General features: G+C 35.2%; 1 protein-coding gene and 1 long non-coding RNA gene across 8 annotated transcripts in view; one reads left to right on the top strand and one right to left on the bottom strand.

Annotated features, from left to right (window-relative positions):
- The window catches only part of LOC140224767 (uncharacterized), a 45,300-nt gene extending 27,937 nt beyond the window's left edge, over positions 1–17,363 (bottom strand). The window contains exon 1 of the long non-coding RNA XR_011900012.1: positions 17,214–17,363. This is a non-coding gene — a long non-coding RNA (uncharacterized lncRNA). The remainder of the gene's footprint in view (positions 1–17,213) is intronic.
- Positions 1–17,378, top strand: part of Alk (Anaplastic lymphoma kinase) — a 374,422-nt gene that overhangs the window by 29,090 nt on the left and 327,954 nt on the right. The window lies entirely within an intron of this gene.

The following is a 17,378-nucleotide window of genomic DNA, read 5'->3' as shown; positions in this document are numbered from 1 at the left end:
ATAATATAATAATAATTAATAATAATAATAATAATAATAATAATAATAAATAATAATAATAATAATAATAATAATAATAATAATAATAATAATAATAATAATAATAATAAAATAAATAATAATAATAATAATAAATAATATAATAATAAATAATATATAATAATAATAATAATAATAATATAATAATAATAAATATATAATAAATAATATAAATAATAATAATAATATAATAATAATAAATAATAATATATAATAATAATATAAAATAATATAAATATAATAATAATAAAATAATAATAAATATAATAATAATAATAATAATAATATAATAAATAATAATAATAATAAAATAATAATAATAAATATAATAATAATAAAATAATATAATAATAATAATAATATAATAATAAAATAATATAATAATAAATAATATAAAATAATAATATATAATAAATAATATAAAATAATAATAATAATAATAATATAATATAATAATAAATAATAATAATAAAATAATAATAATAATATATAAAATAATAATAATAAATAATATAATAATAATATAATAATAATAATAATAATAATAATAAATAATAATAATAATAATAATATAATAATAATAATAATAATAATAATAATAATAATAATAATAATAATAATAATAATAATAATAATAATAATAATAATAATAATAATAATAATAATATAATAATAATAATAATAATAATAATAATAATAATAATAATAATATAATAATAATAATAATAATAATAATAATAATAATAATAATAATAATAATAATAATAATAATAATATAAATAATAATAATAATAATAATAATAATAATAATAATAATAATAATAATAATAATAATAATAATAATAATAATAATAATTAAGCCTAATTGCAGCAGCCCAAGACCAGGCTCTTAACACTAGGTACCGAGATCGGAAAATACACGGCAGAGCCCGAGACAGTAAGTGCAGAATTTGCCATCAGCACGAGGAAACTATAGATCACATAATATCGGCGTGCCCGATCCTTGCCAAAAAGGACTACATAGAACGGCATGACAGAGTGTGCACCCATCTCCATCATAACCTGTGCAAAGAGTACAATATAGCAGTCGAAACAAACTGGTACGAGCACAAGCCAAAAGCTATCACAGCAACGGATGATGGACAAACAACTATCATATGGAATGTTCCTGTCAGAACTGATAGGACGGTTCCGAACAACAGGCCTGACATCATACTGCGAAAAAGGGGGCAAACTTGCTTGCTTATCGACGTGTCAATCCCAGCGGATAGGAACATATCATTGAAGGAAGCCGAAAAAAGACTCAAGTATAAAGACTTAGAAATCGAGATAAGTAGAATGTGGAAAACGGACACGAAAGTCATACCCTTCGTAATCGGCGCGACGGGAGCAGTCTCGAAAGAATGGAAGAAATTTAAGGAAGAAATCCCTGGGAAGCACTCTCTTGTCACAGCTCAGAAAGCAGCAATCCTCGGAACTGCTAGGATACTGAGGAAAGTCTTAAGTTGAAAACCTTAACCAAAGAATCCATACTCATTTGTTCCCCCACAACCTAAACCCCTACCCCACCATCATCGACGAGAAGCAACCTCTGGGTGGGCGTCTTAGGACACAGTTCTCACCCCGGTTACTGCAAACCTTATCGTCGGCTGTAAATTGGCCATTCATAGCCAAGTTAACACCGGCCTCAACCCACTCTACTCTCTCTACCAATGAGCATTGTTTGCTCACGTGAAGAGAGCCCAACTACCCAGCAAAGCTGGAGATAACTTCGCATATAAATAATAATAATAATAATAATAATAATAATAATAATATAATAATAAATAATAATAATAATAATAATAATAATAATAATAATAATAATAATAATAATAATAATAATAATATAATAATAATAATAATAATATAATAATAATAAATAATAATAATAATAATAATAATAATAATAATAATAATAATAATAATAATAATAATAATAATAATACTAATAATAATAATAATAATAATCATAATAATAATAATATAATAATAATAATAATAATAATAATAATAATAATAATAATAATAATAATAATATAATAATAATATAATCAATAATAATAGTTAATAATAATATAATAATCATAATAATAATACTAATAATAATAATCATAATAATGAATAATAATCATAATAATAATAATAATATAATCATAATATAATAATAATAATAATAATACTATAATAATAATAATAATAATAATAATAATAATAATATAATAATAATAATAATAATAATAATAATAATAATAATAATAATAATAATAATAATATAATAATAATAATAATAATAATAAATAATAATAATATAATAATAATAATAATAATAATAATAATAATAATAATAATAATAATAATTAAGCCTAATTGCAGCAGCCCAAGACCAGGCTCTTAACACTAGGTACCGAGATCGGAAAATACACGGCAGAGCCCGAGACAGTAAGTGCAGAATTTGCCATCAGCACGAGGAAACTATAGATCACATAATATCGGCGTGCCCGATCCTTGCCAAAAAGGACTACATAGAACGGCATGACAGAGTGTGCACCCATCTCCATCATAACCTGTGCAAAGAGAACAATATAGCAGTCGAAACAAACTGGTACGAGCACAAGCCAAAAGCTATCACAGCAACGGATGATGGACAAACAACTATCATATGGAATGTTCCTGTCAGAACTGATAGGACGGTTCCGAACAACAGGCCTGACATCATACTGCGAAAAAGGGGGCAAACTTGCTTGCTTATCGACGTGTCAATCCCAGCGGATAGGAACATATCATTGAAGGAAGCCGAAAAAAGACTCAAGTATAAAGACTTAGAAATCGAGATAAGTAGAATGTGGAAAACGGACACGAAAGTCATACCCTTCGTAATCGGCGCGACGGGAGCAGTCTCGAAAGAATGGAAGAAATTTAAGGAAGAAATCCCTGGGAAGCACTCTCTTGTCACAGCTCAGAAAGCAGCAATCCTCGGAACTGCTAGGATACTGAGGAAAGTCTTAAGTTGAAAACCTTAACCAAAGAATCCATACTCATTTGTTCCCCCACAACCTAAACCCCTACCCCACCATCATCGACGAGAAGCAACCTCTGGGTGGGCGTCTTAGGACACAGTTCTCACCCCGGTTACTGCAAACCTTATCGTCGGCTGTAAATTGGCCATTCATAGCCAAGTTAACACCGGCCTCAACCCACTCTACTCTCTCTACCAATGAGCATTGTTTGCTCACGTGAAGAGAGCCCAACTACCCAGCAAAGCTGGAGATAACTTCGCATATCACGGAGATCGGTAGATCTCCCCGCCAAGCTAAACATATAAATATAAGGAGAACAACCAAATAAAACCTCCCAGAGTAAGAGCGGAAAACGCCTTCAAACGACTCTGCAGCAACCACACACACGCGGGGCGATAACCCGATAACCGTCGGCCGACGGTATACATTACAGAAAATATTAGGAATTGCCGATTTTCGCTGCTTTTTAACTTTTATCACCCCGTAGCAAAAAAACTACTCAAAGGATCATGTTTAAATTTGGCATGATGATTCCTCACGATTCAAAGGCCATACCTTTTGGTGTCTGATGTTTCAAAACTTATTATTAACGGAGATATGACGTTTTAAAGATTATAAAACGCCACCGGACTTCCTTCGTTAATTGCCGATTTTCGCTGCTTTTTAACTTTTATCACCCCGTAGCAAAAAAACCACTCAAAGGATCATGTTGAAATTTGGCATGATGATTCTTCAAGATTCAAAGGTCACAATTTTTGGTGTCTGATGTTTCAAAACTTATTATTCACGGAGATATGACGTTTTAAAGATTATAAAACGCTACCAGACTTCCTTCGTTTTCTAGAACTCCTGGCCTGGTTATAGCTGCCGATTCTCATTGTTAGCGCGCTTTTTTTATCAAACCAAAACAAAAACACTTGAATAAACTCATTCAGTGTCAATAAAAGAACAATTTGGGAATTTATTCGGAATATATTAAAGTTTAGCGGCTTCTTTCATAAGTTCCCGGGTCGTAAGTTATTTCTGACGCTAGAGTTCGCATGCCATTACGGCACGGCGCACATTGGTTCCAGAGCCAGATCTAGGCGGCATTAATTAGAGTATCACCTTTGTTGGCATGCAATACATGTTTTTATATGTTTTTTGGGTCGCTGATCACGAATCTGAAGTCAGTTTTACTCCATCGTTAACTAAAACATGGTAAATTTGCGAAAAATAGCAAATTCACGCTCAAATACCGGAATAATTATTTGACAATTTGGCTTGGAGCTTGAGCTATAATACATTTGACTAATTTAATGATTAATCATCCAAAACGACCAATGATTTTACTATTCTTCATTTTTGGATGATTATTTGAGAAGGGAGGGAGGGGGAGGGGGGGTTGCCACGTTGAGTAACTGAACGAAGTATACCTGCATGCAATTGACACGATCTGTTTTCGGAATCTACTTCCATAATTTTGAGGTATAAGAAATGGCAGGATGAAAATAAAGTAAAAATCGTCCTAATAATACTATTGGACAGGGAGAAAAGGCATTGAACGTGTCGGACACTGGTCCGTTGTTTTTTTAAATTAAAGAGGTTGTAATGTATTTTGTATTTTTTTTTTTGAAGTACCTACGGATAATCAAGAAGAGCAAGAGTCAGTTTTCGTCCGAAATTCAAGAAATATATTCAAATTTAAAATTCATGTATATTAAAATGTACAACAACTAAATCGCATATAAATTTGATGAATAATTAACATCATGAACACATTTAGCAATCAAAATAAGTCACAAAAAATTACATTGAAAGAAAAATTTCACTGGCTACGAGAGGAGGTGAATATTCTTGCGGGTAATGATCACATTTTATAGATTCAGACAATGGTATGCCAAAAAAAGTAGGTAAAAGTCGCAGCTTTTGTGATTTTATTACTGTTTTTGTTATTTTATTGAATTAATTAGGAGTTTTGAACTTTTGATGTCTGGTTGGAGGCTCTCAAACCGGTAACAACAAGAAAGAACAAAGAAATCATGATAAGAAAAAGAAATGAAGTCTTTGCTGAATAATAAAATGGAAAAGCCCTTACTTCCGGGCATAGGTACCTATAATAATCAACAAAAAGGAAACACTACACAATAATTTACTATGAATCGATAATTTTAGCGATTTTTTTTTTTTTTTTTTTTGAAATTTTATTTGCCATGATTGTTTTGAAAAACCAAGTGAATAGCCTCCTCTCTAAGTGAATATCAAAGAAAAAAATAGTTTTATATCATTGCTAGAAAGGTAGAACGGTATCACCAACCCGTAATGTGATATAGCCAGTTCTCATGAGAACCGAGCGGGCGACCTTTAAAAGGCTGTATTTAAAAAACCGGCAACAACTGGCAAAAGATATTTGTATCTACATCATGCCTAGGATTAGTAGTAACTAGAAATGGCCGTTTAAAAGGTGTCGGAGGGTGACAAAGTAGTTATTTTCAGCCACTAAGGGAGTATTAGATCATTTTTAGCACCAACATTAAACGTCTAATCAGTGTTTCGCGGCCCCTAAAAAATTGTATTTGCCATGATTGTTTTGAAAAACCAAGTGAATAGACTCTTCTCTAAGTGAATATCAAAGAAAAAAATAGTTTTATATCATTGCTAGAAAGGTAGAACGGTATCACCAACCCGTAATGTGATATATACAATTCTCATGAGAACCGAGCGGGCGACCTTTAAAAGGCTGTATTTAAAAAACCGGCAAAAACTGGCAAAAGATATTTGTATCTACACCATGCCTAGGATTCTAGGTGGCGGTAGCCACCCCGGCCCAATCCTAAAAAACTCCCTCTAAAAAATGACGACCCAAAAAAAAAAAAAAAAAAAAAAAAAAAAAAAAAAAAAAAAAAAAGACGGGTGGCTGCTGCCTAACTAGTTTTACACGAAACAACGCGACCGGGCTTTTCTGCACGGTTTGCGGTCCATTAAGCTCTCCTACTAATTAAGTCGGAGAGTAAACCCCAAAAACCCTATAATATTTGGGTAGAGTATGCTCAGCTCTACTCGTAATGCCCACCCTTTTTAAGTTTAGTTAAATATTAAAAAAGTTATTAAACTTTAACGACAAATTTTGGACCCCAAAACTTGACGATCGTTTTTGACGACATGGACCCCAAAAGCTGACACTGATGGAATTGTTGATGAGCAGAGAGCAGATACGGGGCCCGCGAAACGGTCGGCCGCGGGATTGACCATCGTGTTTAGTTCACTGACATTACAGCTATACCGTAGAAAAAAACCCCATACAAGTATAGATATTTTGAATCAGCGTCACATAAACTAAATATGATTTTTTGGAAATTTGAAATAGATGGCGTATAAAGAAGAACAATTTAATAATTAACCCGTTTTCTGACGATTTGAATGTCGATCGGTCCCTAGGGCTGTGGAGGTAAGGGTAGCATAAAATCCATTAAACTAGGTATGATTCAAATCTGTAGACTCCCAGGATGTGCCTTTCGGAAAGTTTGCGGACTTATATGGGCGTCGAAAGGAGAATTTATTGAAAGAAGGAGCCACAGATTAGTCCAGATCGCTAACATCCAATCTAGCCAATGCTTCAGAAGCGTGAGTAATTTTGCTTACAGGTTAGGCAACTTTAGAAAATTGATGGCACTACCAGTAGTGAAAGAACTTGACCGGATCGAGAGAAATTTCCTCTTGATTCTGATTATAAAGCTTTAATAAAGTATAGATAGTAATGTATAATAATGGTTTTTGATCAAATAAGATTTTATCAAGTACTGTTATGCTAAGTATTCTGTTTCAATATTCTTACAACAGTTGGTAGCAATTAACTGCTCTCATGGGGGCCTGGCGGGAATTCAAAACTAGGAACCAAAAGTCTCATTTTGGCAGGATTTTGCTTTAATTTTCGGTTTCTAAGGCTTTAAACTTCAAAAATATGATATATTATAATCTGCAAATTTTTTCAATAATGTTATCTACTCAGTATACTGATGAACTCTGATTTGTTTATTTCCACCGATAAAGCACAAAAACATAGCCCGATTATACGAATAAAGAAGGAGAATTAATTAAAATACGGGTAAACAAGGCTAAAAATTATTGAAACACTTAAAGGCAGGACGTTTCGAGCTGCTACCAGCTCATTTTCAGCTGCAAAAACACATAAAAACAAGTAAAAAATTGAGTGGCGACCTGACCCCAGCCGTTATTATGAGTGGTTACGTGATAACGGCTGAGGTCAGGTCGCCACTCAATTTTTTACTTGTTTTTATGTGTTTTTGCAGCTGAAAATGAGCTGGAAGCAGCTCGAAACGTCTCACCTTATAGTGTTTCAATAATTTTTAGCCTTGTTTACTCGTATTTTAATTAATTCTCCTTCTTTATTTATTTCCACCTTAATTATTTAATCTGGAAATATTGAACCACATAAATTCTACTGAGAAACTAATTCTTGAATTCTTCGGAACGTTTCATCCCACAAAAATCTGAAAAAGAAGTATTCCCCCGCCGAAAATCTGCTGAAAATAGCCAAAATTTCAGTTTTGGTTCCTAGTTTTAAATGCCCATGGATTTTCCCGCCAATGGCGCTCACAAAACTACTCACGCTCCTCCGCCGATGTTAGCGATCTGGACTAATCTGTGGAAGGAGCGGGTCCTTCAATTCTTCAAGCACATTTGAATTTGAAAATAACTTGTAGAACCGCGCGATGGATGGTGAGCGCCGACTCCAGAGGTTAAATTTCAGGTTATGCTACTGTTATTATGGCTTTAAATATTTAATTAATACGAAGAAGATAGATTAATTGAAATAATAAGATGAAGATAGATTAATTGATGCGTGTTTCCATTTTATCGTAGCCGAAGATAACTGGATCCATTTCTATATAATCCTTTTATGATTCCCACACCCTTACTATGAGCTGTTACCATGTGCTGTTACAGTAAGTACCTACTCAGATCGCAACCTGCCATTTCTTCCCAGCGGCCCGGATCTAGTGATCTTTACAAGTAATTGTTTATGAATAATTGATGATATTAGTGAGTCCTAGATACTATTTCTCGTTAATCAGATTCAACAACTATCCACCAGAAAATCATCCTTTCCCTCAATACGATGATGTCTGTCGGGGTCTCAATTTGTGGGGATGAAGTTGTGTTTCCACTTTCTCCTAAAATTTTGCTAGCAGCCGAACTCCTCTGGAGTTGATGTGTCTCTTCTCAGTGTATCATGCTATCGGTGCATAAAGCCTCAATGTTTTCATAGACTTGTAATGCTCTATATTGGAAACGCGGTTTACGCATTCACCAATCAGTCGTGCGTATGTGTCTACTCAAAGAAGCTACGCAGCGCTCCGTTAATGAAATCAACTCAATGTCACAACATCCAAGATACTTGACTTTAAACATTACCGTTAATTTGATTATTAGCAAGTCTCTTGGATTCTGTGTCAGAAGTTGATTGAATCGACTAATTTGCCTGTGTTGGGATAAAATTCTTCTAATAAAGACCTTTCATATTGACCTCTGCAGAAGGTATGTATTCTATACTACTTTAATTCATTGGTTTAATAAAATTGATCTGCTAACTAATGCAGGCTATCCTTTATGATAACCTCTCTACCCATTGGCTAAAATTTGCAGTACCTGGAGACGTAAACTTGCCGTCACTGCTTACTACATATAGGAGATAATACAGAGCAGCTGTTCGACATAATACATCAGTGCCGCCTGACCTCTAGATTATCTGAGTCCTCGCCTGACAAATTTACCCACTATGAGAGTGCGACAGAAAATTAGCTGGTTCATTTAGCACGGAAAATGGATAAGGTGAGGTTGGGTAACTGGGCGGTGGGGTAACTGGGCAGTACCCTCTGTATTTCTACCAGATTAGTCCAAAAATTGTTTTCACTGTTGGCATACCTTCATTATGACGTAAACCATCTAGAACATGTAAACATAACTTCAAAAAAAAATTTTATGGTGAATGGTGAAGTGCCGAAAATTGTACAGCTTTTTTTTCAAAACAACGCCAGAGGTGGTCCCGAAAAGAGCCTCATATCTCACTCCCAGCAAGTATTTTATTCAACTTTGACAATTCTTCTTTATGTATGATGTATCTGTGTAATGCGTGAGTAATTACAACGTAATTGGATGAAAATACTGGCTGCAAAGGGTTGATGCCCAGTTACCTTGAAAATTTTCCCTTTGTGGGGTAACTGGGCACCCACCCCAAGGTAACTGGGCAGGTGGCAGTGGTGGCACCTGCCCAGTTACCCATTGCCAGGTTGCTGTGCTTCGGTGTTTGTTTACTTCTGAAAATTTCAAAACTAATTGACTATTGTGGACTTTTAAGTGCCAAAGACCAATAATCAGGGTTCCCAGCACACTAAACTTCTAACTTAAGTCAATTATAGCATAACTTAAGCATTACTTAATTACATTTTTGCCGCTAACTGTTACGACATCACTTTTAACGACTTAAACATGGTTATATAAATTCAAATGAAATTCTCTGAAACCCTCATGAGAAGGACATTCTTTTCTGGCCAATGAGAATTACAAATAATGCCCCCCTTAAAAATTAAGGGAACTTTTTGGCGCCTGACTCTATCCCAGATCAGCCTTGCGGCTTAATTTTTTTTCATTTTTTAAAAATGTATCATGCTTAATCTCACTAAAAGTGGCCAAACAGTGTCCTGGTATACAATACTACTTTATAAGTAGTAATACAGAAAGTTCTAAGCATTTATCTACAAGGAAACAATTTTTTTTTACCGTTATTCAATTCTCAGATTTGAGGGTTTTTTTGCCGCTAACTGTTACGACATCATTCTTAACCACTTAAACATGTTTATATACATTCAAATGACATTTTCTTAAACCTTCATGAGCAGGACATCACCTTCTGGCCAATGAGAATTAAAAATAATGCCCCCCTCAAAAATTAAGGGGGGGTAGTCCAGTTACCCCACGACGTTGGGTAACTGGGTGAAAAAAACGGGAAATTTTTGAAAATTTGTGGGAAAAAATTGAAAGATGAAATTCGACTTTTGACTCTTCCTACATTTAGACAAGGTGTTGTACTTACTAAAAAAAATTTAAAAGTAGCCTCCACTGTCAATATAATGATGGGAAAAAAATCATGAAGTTGAAATTTTGACATTTTTCTCCGAACTCCTGCCCAGTTACCCAACCTCACCTTACAGGAATTAATTCTCTGGCACACCCTGAAAGTGAGTTAAAACTCATTAGATGTGGACTTTGGATAGCCAGAACTGGCAGAATAATGAAAGCTATCGATTGAGACTGAGGCGACTAAAAATATTAGTTGTGATAAATATTTTTGGCTGCAACAGCATATCAACAGAGCATCTTCTTTGACGGAAAGTGGGCATTGAATGCCCAAGTTGAGAAATCTCTCATAAATACCTGCTTACTTTACCTGTCACTGTATTGATGTGAGAGTTACCTTAATCAGATGGTTGCAGAATCTCCCTGGCAATTCCCAGCATAGATATGATGGTGCTCCACATAATTAACTTACCGGCAGATTCATTCGTTCGATAGAATCGTATGAGAGGGATCACATAGCATAGGATATAAAATTAAGCCTTGAATATAGGTGATATTTATACTTTAACCTTTGGTTCTCGGTCTACGGTATGAAAGGGACGGACTAATACAGAAGAACCATACATGACAAGTGGCTCCTAAATTGTCATTTATTTGAGTCCTTAGCTGAAAAGTTCATGCCTGAAGGTGTGACAGAAAATGGACTGTTTTTTTCCATCCTTGAAAGTAAAACAAAGAATCAAAATTGTACTCTCCGTTTTACCCTGATAACGCGTTTAAACTCAATCGCAGCCGACTCTGCATGACCAGAATTGGCAGATACAGACTCATAAAAATTAAATGTTATTGAAAGGAAAACCAAAAATTAAAGTGGTATTCTCTGTTGTACCCTGATAACGCACTGAAACTCAATCGCTGTTGACTCTGTATGACCAGCATTGGCAGCTAAAGGCTCCTGAAAATGAAATGTTATCAAACTGTTTCATTACAGTTCAGAAGATTCATGCTATTGAGATCGAAATTTCAGTTGTGGTAACTGTAATTTTTGCTTGCAGAAGCATCAACTTTTACTGTTTATCTTTTCCAATGACGAGTGAACTGGTCACATTTCTTAAGATACAGAATGCCATAGCTTTAGAGACATCTCTCATAAAACTAAAAATATTGATAAATACTTACTTTGCTTACTGTCTTTATGAGACGGTATCACGCGTTTGCAATGTTATTACCGATGAGGAAATTGGAGCTTGGAGAAATTGCGATTCGAATGGTCAAAGGACCTGGCAGGCATAACTAGGTATAAGCAGCGTAAATGATAGAGGTCCTGCACTGAGCTGCAGAATTTAGCTTGCATTCTATCATTAGTTCCAAGAATCCAAAAAAAAAATGTTGAATAATGTAAGACATAAAAGGTATCCCTTAACACAGGTGATGCCTCTAATGTAAATCCTGGTTTTGTGCCTACTGTACACAGGAGATGGAACATTACATAGAAGTCCTATATTAAGAGCAGCTCTGAAGTTGTTGATTATCAGGGTTCTTGCCTGACACATTCACCCACTTTGAAGGTGTGACAGTAAATAGACTGGTTAATTTTATCATTGAAAATAAACCCATTATTAGTTAAACTGGCACTCTCCCTTTCACCCTGTTGCGCGTTTAAAGTCAATGTGTCTTTGTGGACTCTAGTTGACCAGAATGGCCAAATGGAGAATCATAATGATGAAAGCTATAAAAGGATTTCATTGCAGCAGGCCGATTATTGAAAGTTTGAAGCAGTCTGATAAGAGATCGAAATGCGATATATTGCACGGTTAAGATAGGGCTGTCTTGCCTTGTCGTACTGACATAGTTTCAATAATCAGCATGCAGTTGAGAAAATTTATGCCATCACAACTAAAGTTTAATGTATACCATCTCCTTATGAACGGAAACATTTAACGCAAGTACCAAGATGATTTCATATGATGTCTGGATAGGAATGCACATAGTAAACAAGTAAGTAGCAACTTTTCGTTTCAGGCACATTGTGCCCAAGCATTGTGCCCTCAGTAATCAGAGAATCATAAAAGAAAACTCACTCACAACGAAAAAGGTACCTAGAGAGAGAAGTTTCATGCAAAATCAAGAATGGTCACATTTGGAAGTATTATTCCTCGGGGCAGCATAAAATTGAAAATGTTTCGTGTGTACAATGAGAAAACCATTCAAGAAGTTATATTGTTATTAATTTCAGAAATAATATGACATAGAAAAAGAGACAGGGGCCAGGAGAAATTGAAATTGCAATGCTATTATGCTCAAACCCGATTCAAAATTTCCAATCGAAACAATAACATTATCATAACCTCTCTATGCACTATCTATGGCTTAGACTGCGCATTAGGAAATTTCGGCGAGACTAGAGTCCCTTCAGGCGGGACGATAGGCAACTCAGCAACACCCAGCAAGTCCGAGACCGAGACAATGGAAATGCCTGTCATGCCAGTGCCGTTGCCTGATACGGGTACTTTTCGTTCGTATATCCGGATGTATCCACTAAGCGGAAGGCGCGTCTTCACCCTGATTTACCCCGCTAGCTGTCTTACCTACCGCGCGACCTAGATTGCATTATAAGTCAATGCGCTTTACTGTAGTTTCTATCGTTCGTAGCCAATGAGAATTAGGCATTACGTCAAGTGACCCAACTTTGTCACGATTTCAATACTGACCTGCGGTTTTTTTTCTGTGACGTACAGGGTGTGCCAAAAATATGGATCCTTCCTTACTGATGTCTCGAGAACGATTACAGATTATTGACATGCGGTTTGAACGAAATTCCTTAAAAAAAGGTGGGCCGCTTTCGAGGGGGGGGGGGGGGGTCGTTTCCTCTCTGCCTCGCGCCCGCGGGAACAACTTTTAAATTTAAAATGGGAACTCTCTTTGCCTGATACTTCGTAGAAGTCATACCAAAAATACGTGATATCCTTCCAAAAAAACAAAAATGTGATTTTTGTACAAAATTTCGGCCCAATCCAAAAAATGTCACTAATTACCAAAAACAAAAAAAAAACAAAAAAAAAAACCAGGCACCCAAAAATATGATGGCAGTACCGTTTGGATTCATCATATAAAAGGAAATGATATCAAAACGGCCCAATTTTCTCTTTCATGCCCATGCAATATACCAAACACCCCAACTTTTTTCACAAAAAAAAAAAATAAATAAATACCTATAAGGTATGATGACCTGAACACGTTTATTGGATCCATCGCTTTAAAGGAGTATGATATTAAATCGGCCCAACTTCTCTGAAATATGCCCATCTCGGATCAATAATTTTTTTGAGACCTTCCGACTCATCGCTGAGGAGACACTGATCATTACTTGACCCTTAGTATATGTCCTTGTTTAGATGTCAAAGAGTTCCTTATGAGAACTGTAATGAATTTTTTTTCTTTGAAGAGATAAAATCAAAAAATCGTCATAAAATTGAAAAAAAAATTCGAAGAAAAAAAAAGGAATGGGCCGGCCGGCACGTACAAAAAAAATTGGCCTCCGGCCAATTTATGCGCGGCGCTTCGCGCCGCGTACCGGCGCTACGCGCCGGCATTTGGGGGGCTTCGCCCCCCCATCCGCTTAGCGGATTGGTGCGGGGACCGCACGGGACTTTCTCGCTCGAGCCGGCGCTTCGCGCCGGCATAGACACTTTTACTGGAATATTTAGAAAAATACTACCAATTTTACAAAATCATAAAGTTTGATTGGAATTTTGATCACAGGATAATAGTTATGAAATTTTTATTCAAACCACTGAACTTTATTGTAAATGTCTTCGCGATATGTGATGAATTCATATATTCGGCCTCGACTTGTTGATTTTATGAGGCATCTTCAATTAAATATGTAATTGATTAACAAAGTCTCCTGTCAAAGATGGCGATCCGTAAAAATCTTAGCTTTTCTACGATTCATTAGGATCCATTAGATTCATTGACATCATACTTCAGATACGATTTTATATTATAATCTCTCCTTAAGCACGGTCAAAAGCCATCAAATATCTACTTGAATGGGTAGAATGACTATTCGATGTTCAAATAGTCTTAAGGTGATTCGATGGACGCCATATTTTGTGTCAGAACGGCATGCGATATATCGCATCAATTGTTTCCATTTTTCAGCTACTCGTCATTTTTCTCCAATTTTGAAATCGCAATTCTGTTGTCAGGAGTCTAAAGCATTCACTCACCAATTTTAACAAGGAAATTCACCGTAATAAAGGCGTGGTTTTTTCAGAGAGAAAATATCGCATTCGAGTGCAGTTTCGATATTAGTATCGAATGCGATGTTTTCTCTCTGAAAAAACCACGCCTTTATTACGTTGAATTTCTTTGTGAAAATTGGTAGGTGAATTCTTTAGTCTCGTGACAACAGAATTGCGATTTCAAAATTGGAGAAAAATGACGAGTAGCTGAAAAAATGGAACCAATTGATGCGATATATCGCATGCCGTTCTGACACAAAATATGGCGTCCATCGAATCACCTTAAATCTAAACGGTTTTCGCTTAGCATCTCCCAAATTTTAAATTTGGCGGGCGAATCTACCTGCTGGAAGGTTCACCACACGCCCGCCAGGAGCGCCATCTCCTTACCGCGTATCCCTGTAATTCAAAGCGAAAACAATAGAGAGCGCTGAGAGCGCCATCTCCTTCAACCAAACCAAACCTCGGGTTCTAACAATTTATAACCTCCTTTGTCCTTTATTAAGTAACAAGCATTAAATCAGTCATATTTGTGCCGTATTATTATATTATATTTGTGCTTAGTACCTCGTAAAAAGGAACCGCGAAAGATGGAATCTGCCGGGATTCTAAATTCATTAACAACAAACATATTAGTATTTAATAAAGATGTAAGTGTCAGTTCTTGCGTCAGCTTGAAGACTAATAGTAACTATATATTGTAAGTACTTACCTACCTAATTAGTTGTCTAATTTTGCTTGGTGTATACCTACGGAGTAATTTTGGAAATAGTATATGATGCATTATATAATGCATTTGAATTCCTAGGTTTCACCTGACTCAAAGCGTTTCCTGCTATTATCTAGAAGCGTTCCGACTCATTTATCAGAGAACTGAGCGTTTCCTATCGGCCCCTCTGCAATTATGAGATTAGTCCAAGAATCCTTTAGGAACTTAAATTAATGACTCAGATGGTGCTTTTGAGCCAACTTTCAAAGAATTAAAGGCATTTTTTCAAAATCTACAGTCCATGAGCTCTCCGTGTGACCGAAGTGCTCTCCTCGCTATATGACGCGTAACCCTTCAATTTTTAGTTTAGTCCAAAGACCTCATAGGAACTTACATTATTGAACCAGGTGGTGCTCTTATGCCAACTTTCGAAGAAATGAAAGGCATTTTTCTTCAAATTTACAGTCTTTGAAAATGAGTTGTTTGTGTGATGTCGCAGAGCAAAGTGCCCTACTTTTGGGCCTCGTAATCCCTTGAATTTTGAGATTAGTCCAAAGATCTTTTAGGAACTTAAATTAATGACCCAGGTGATGTGCTTGATGCCCACTTTTAAAGAATTAAAGGCATTTTTCAAAATTTACGGTCCCTCAAAATGAGCTTTCCGTGTGATTTTGCTGAAAATGGACCTTTAACCCAATTTGACCCTAGCCCCCCCAAATTTTAGCGTACCCCAAAATCGTTGGACGTGCATAAGGAGACCATAAATATGGTGTTCTGTGAGAATTTTGAATGAAATCGAACAGATAGATTCTGAGATATCGCTGTAGACAGATTTGGGGGACGCCACACGGACGGACACACATTTTTTCAAGTATGGTTATTTTTACTCCTGGGACCTTAAAACGTCTAGAAATGATGAAATTTCAACTTTTTTTTTTTTTTTTTTTTGGAGGATGACAATACTTCCTCTCTACCCTATGGGAGCGAGAAAGTAAAAAAAAGGGGGGAAATGTAGATACATTGGTATGCCCCAACATTTTGGCATGGGTGACCGACCCGGTCTTGCCAACATCCATGAAGTTGCTAAGAAAGAAGCATTGTAAGTAGGAGGCACATAATATTCGCAATAATACGCCAAGGTTCAGTAGTTTGTAAGGCCTTCTATCAGAAACAAACAAAGAATATGGCATTGCTTGAAAGTTGTTAAGTTGTTCACTCATGTGTGAATATCTTTCAGTCTATCTTTCAATGACGATTTCAAGAAGGACTGATCCTCCTTTTGACGATGATACTTGTTCATGTATATGTGAAAGAGAGACGATAATCACCCTATATTATCTACCACTTGTATGTACGGCCGGCCGGCCCATTCCTTTTTTTTTCTTCGAATTTTTTTTTCAATTTTATGACGATTTTTTGATTTTATCTCTTCAAAGAAAAAAAATTCATTACAGTTCTCATAAGGAACTCTTTGACATCTAAACAAGGACATATACTAAGGGTCAAGTAATGATCAGTGTCTCCTCAGCGATGAGTCGGAAGGTCTCAAAAAAATTATTGATCCGAGATGGGCATATTTCAGAGAAGTTGGGCCGATTTAATATCATACTCCTTTAAAGCGATGGATCCAATAAACGTGTTCAGGTCATCATACCTTATAGGTATTTATTTATTTTTTTTTTTTGTGAAAAAAGTTGGGGTGTTTGGTATATTGCATGGGCATGAAAGAGAAAATTGGGCCGTTTTGATATCATTTCCTTTTATATGATGAATCCAAACGGTACTGCCATCATATTTTTGGGTGCCTGGTTTTTTTTTTGTTTTTTTTTTGTTTTTGGTAATTAGTGACATTTTTTGGATTGGGCCGAAATTTTGTACAAAAATCACATTTTTGTTTTTTTTTAGTAGTAACTAGAAATGGCCGTTTAAAAGGTGTCGGAGGGTGACAAAGTAGTTAAATTCAGCCATTTATGTGGAAAAATACGTGAAAATCACGTAAAATAGCGTTATGTCTAAGGGTTTATCTAAAGCTGTAGATTTAATCTAAAGATATGATTTCAACATGGTAAACCTTAAACTTACCTTCAATTTTAGGATTCCTTTTTAAAAACTGTGCTTTTGTGCCGAAAATGGCGACGAACCTCACATATAAAAATCACTTCACTGTGATAATCGAGGAAACTGGTATGAACTGCAGAAAGACGACCTGCGCGCTTACCTTTCGAAGCTTATAATTTTCTTATCACT

Source organism: Bemisia tabaci, chromosome 1, assembly GCF_918797505.1.
Source record: "Bemisia tabaci chromosome 1, PGI_BMITA_v3".
Lineage (NCBI taxonomy): Eukaryota > Metazoa > Arthropoda > Insecta > Hemiptera > Aleyrodidae > Bemisia > Bemisia tabaci.
Note: the sequence above shows the minus strand (reverse complement) of the source record. Positions and strands in the feature narration are given on the sequence as shown.